This window comes from Acinonyx jubatus, chromosome E2, assembly GCF_027475565.1.
Source record: "Acinonyx jubatus isolate Ajub_Pintada_27869175 chromosome E2, VMU_Ajub_asm_v1.0, whole genome shotgun sequence".
In the NCBI taxonomy this organism is placed as follows: domain Eukaryota; kingdom Metazoa; phylum Chordata; class Mammalia; order Carnivora; family Felidae; genus Acinonyx; species Acinonyx jubatus.
Window position 1 is genome coordinate 29,492,662 of NC_069396.1, and position 4,776 is coordinate 29,497,437.

Here is a 4,776-nt window from a genome sequence, read left to right on the forward strand (position 1 = left end):
GTCCTCATTAGGCCTCTGCTTACCTTTTATTGGTCAGAGCCGTGTCACGTGGCCGCTCCCGGCTTGCAAAGGACACTGGGGAAGGAAGGAAGAATCAGATTTCCAGCTGCATCACGGGAGGTGGCAAAGGGAGGGAGGGAACCAGCACTGAATTAGGCAACCCGCCGCACCCACCACAGCGGATGAGGCCTTGCTCAGGATCACACACTAGCCAGTCAGTCTAGGACCCAGGTGTCCTGACATGTAGCTCTGAGCTTACTTTACGAGGATGAGGCTACGTCGGTCTTTCTGTAAGGACCCCGTTTCCAGAAAGACGGAGCTCCTTGACGAACCCAGAAAAAGAACTTGCTCTTTAGAAATTCCACCCATTCCATTTAGTTGACTGGAAATTGTGTTTGTATCCCCGCTGCCTTTTTTAACCAGACATCACGGGGCTATTTATAACTGCAATAATACTCAAAGTAATAATAACAATGACTCAGTCCCAACAGTCCTGCAATATGCTGCTCTGTATCTTGGATCTCAGATATAAGAAGCTCAAGATAATCGGAGTGTAAAACCCCAAACACTCGCCTACCCAGAAACCCGCTGGGTAGAGATGAAATATCACGGCAAACGGGTACACTTATAGATCAGTATTTTTCAGCTGCAGCCCCTTCGTGGGTGACGAATTCAATTTCGTGGGCCCATGGCTGGCGTTAAAAAAAAATATGGAATAGGGACGCCTGGGTGGCTCAGTCGGTTGGGCGTCCGACTTCGGCTCAGGTCACGATCTCGCGGTTCGTGGGTTCGAGCCCCGCATCGGGCTCTGTGCTGACCGCTCAGAGCCTGGAGCCTGCTTCGGATTCGGTGTCTCCCTCTCTCTCTGACCCTCCCTCGTTCGTGCTCTGTCTCTCTCTGTCTCAAAAATAAATAAACATTAAAAAAAATTAAAAAAAATGGAATAGAATATTATAGAAAAGAAAGCAGAGCGCGTCGCGCATAGAAAGGGGAGTCTGACTGCGGAACTTTCCTTTCAGCGTCTTTGGGTATGTGCCCATGCACACGCACCCCGTGGGCCACAGTCAACAAGTTTGAAAAACACTACATACTGTTTGCCCAGAAACGAGAGAGCGAATACAAGTAGAGGCGGAAGCCCGTGTTAATGCAGGAGAAGCCAATGCTACGGGGACTCGGGCCACTAATGTATTGTCCTTCTGCTTCCTAATTATCTTGAAAGCCTGCTTGAAGGGGGCTTTGCACACATTTCAATAACCCTACTGCCACTCTCTGTCTCTTTGGGCTGAGTGGCCCGTCATCCCTGGCACCTCGGCGAGCCGGCGCTGGCTAATTAGAGCGGCTGCTCTCGGAGACAGGCCTCGTTCGGTGTTACAATTCCCCGGAGTCTGTCTCCTGTGGCACCTCGGATTGGTGGCCTGGAGTACTTGGTTCCTTGCCTCCGAGTGGTGATGAGCTCCTTGCAGCGCGAAGGGGAAGCGACGACCGGGGGTCTTAATGCCTCCCCCCTTTAAAACCGGGGCCTCTGGGTTTGGGGTTCGGTATTTGGGCCTCTCTGCTTCGGAGTCAGCTAGATTTCTGTTAAAAGCCAGCAAATTTAAAATAGCCTGTCTGCCAGCATCGTCTTGCTTGCTTGTGAGAGATGCCTCTTGTTCTCGACCCAGACGCTATCTTTCTTTCTGTCAACATCCCTGATGCAGGACGGGGAGGGAAGAAAGAGAGCAAGCAGGGATGATGCTTTGGGGGAAAAGCCCAGCCATTCTCCTCCCCCGTGGCCCTGGGTACCCCCATAACAGGACCCAAACCCTCCGGACTTTAACTCAGCGGTTTTAAGACCAGTGACGCCCATCTCTTATGGTTCCTGCACCCATAGAAATGTAGAAGAGTCATCAACTTTGCCAGTTCTCTCCGCCCAGGATACCGTAGATCTCTGTGAAATCACCATCGTTACTCCAGGTCAAGGGAAAACTAGAAAATATGCACCTTGAGCTTTGTTTAAGATCAGCAAACTGCAAAATCCTATGCTATTCTGCGACCTTCAACAGCATAATTAAAGCCTACACGTTAAAACTCAGATATGGTAAGAAATGTCACTTTATATAGTTTCCATAACTGACCTCATCTCTCTCAAGGGTCCCTTTCTCATTGATTGCAGTGTCCCCGGGTTTAAGATCATCTCTGCTGAGTAAATATGAAATGTATTCAAAGTTCCTGACAGAGCTGTTTCTTCACATTCCAACAATGTCTCCCTTGTCACTTCCAATATGGCGCCTGGTATGGAAGCTTACATGACTCCATGGCAGTGAAGAGAAGGGGGTAACAACCCTTGGGCTATTCTCTGGGGCCCCATTGAGGAGTCTGACGGCCTATTCCGTGGCAACCTAACACCTTATATTGGCATCCGGAGGTGTGGACCCATTCCTTCTGGTCTTTGGAACATCGGGGTTTGAACCCACTGCTGAGGGCTTGGCCTCTGCAGTGGCCTCAAATTATGAAGCATGCCCTCTGTGGCTGCCTCACCTTAACCCTCTCCTGGCTCACTCTTTCTCATGATTTCTCTCTCCCTTCACTATGTCATGTGGTAATTTTGGGGTACCCCACATGCTTTGGGCTGACTAAAGGCTAGCTTGTCTACCTTGACAGTGTCCTTGGACCATGCTGTTCCAGGTTGGGCATGAAGTCACGCCGTGCTGTGTCAGTCCTAAGCAACTGAAAAGACATTCATGCTTCCTGTCGGATGGGAGCCTCTTTGACATCATGAACCCCATTCTCTCTAGGCTATGTGTATACAAAGCTTTACGTTCACGTCTCCAGGCCCGCTCTTGACATATAAACGGAAGTTCTGAATGTCTCCTTTTTCCCCAACAATGATCATTATTTCTAGACTCAACAGAGTCCACACTGAGGCACAATGTTGATCAGTGATCGCTATCTTTTTCTTCCCCCGAGACGCTAAATGCAGAGATGGGGGGACGCCACAGAAAAACTGGCAAGTAGACGTCATGCATGATCGTGTACGGGCACATCAGCATCGCTGATCATCATGGCTGGGGCGCACTGACGTCATCCACTCTCAGGCATGGGCCACATCGGCATCGTCGATTATCAGGTATAGGACATGTGGGTTTAGCTCTAAACACATTTTTCATCTTGAAGCTGAGTGACAGGACGTGGGGGCTCATCTTAAGATCCTCGCTACTCTTCCACAGTCAAGAGTTAAAAATCAGTCATTAAGAATGCACATAGGGGCGCCTGGGTGGCTCAGTCGGTTAAGCGTCTGACTTCAGCCAGGTCACGATCTCGCGGTCCGTGAGTTCGAGCCCCGCATCGGGCTCTGGGCTGATGGCTCAGAGCCTGGAGCCTGCTTCCCCTTCTGTGTCTCCCTCTCTCTCTTCCCCTCCCCCGTTCATGCTGTGTCTCTCTCTGTCTCAAAAATAAATAAACGTTAAAAAAAAAAATTAAAAAAGAATACACATGCCCATCGCACTGAGAGACGTAAGCCATGGTCACGGTCAGGTTGAAAGCTCCGAGCACCTCCTCCCACTCAGCGGCTGACGGGAGCCTGCAGCTGAACTTTGGGCTGGACGTCGTCACAGCCCTGCTCTAGGCCACCGGAGGCTCCTGCTTCATTAAAGTGGCAGGGGAAGCCCCTAATTTAGCCAGATTTAATTTTCAACTTTTATAATTCATTTAAAATTTGATCAAGGAGTTAATTTATGACAAGGGCAAGAGGTGCCTTGCCAGCTCATCTGGTGGGCAAAGGCATTATAACTTAATTTATGGTTAAGGCAGCTTGCTATAATTGAGTGCAAAAAGGTGGTTTCTCGTCTGGAGTTTGGAGTCCCGTGGTGAGTGGAGACAGAAGTGGGCGTCCTGTGCTCTCCCTCGAGAGGTGGGCACGTGGGTGTCAGTGCGCACGGAAGTAGAACCTTGGAGGAGCGGACGTTTTGATCAAAGGCCATTGATCAAAAGCTTGTCAAGGGGGTAGGGAAGCCGCTCCACACCCAGGACGTTCTGGATTTCTCCTATGGCCCTCGGGGGATGGGAAAGGCTTCTGGAACAGGGCAGGAGGATGAGGCCAGCGGGTCTGCGACGCAACGGATGTGACCCAGAGCTGGAGGAAACTCCGAGGTGCTCCCCGCAAGGCGGGGAGGCGCCGAGGGCTTTGAATTCGTTCAGCAGCTCAGGCCATAGCGGGTGTGCGAGGGGGTGGGAGTGTGGGAACGTTTGCATGCCCGACTGTGAATGTGTGCGGTTGTTTGGATGGGGGAGGATGTGAGTCTACCTGTGCATGTGCACAGAAATGTATACACGCCCGTGACGGTGCGTGTGTGAACGTGGGAGACAAGTGTGTGGATCCGGGGGGGGGGGTGCGCCTCGTCTGTGAACGTGGAGGAATGCGTGTATATCTGTGAACGTGCGGGGGCAGGTGAGGATGCGTGTGTGGTTGTGAATATGTATGTGCCTCTGTCTGTCTGCCGATGGGGAGGTGTCGTATTCATGGATAGAGGAGGGTGCCCTCGTGAATTTCTGTAGGTTTCCACGTGCCTGGCCGAGAGACGTGGTACGTTCGTGAATGTATGCACGGGTGTCGCATGAGCCCCGGGGCTGCATAGGGTGACTGCGGTGTAAATCTGGCGTGCAGGATTTTTTTTTAACGTCTTATTTTATTTTATTTCTTTTTTTTGGAGAAACAGAGTGTGAGCAAGGGAGGGGCAGAGAGAGAGGGAGACCCAGAAGCCACAGCAGGCTCCGGGCTCCGTGCTGTCGACACCGAGC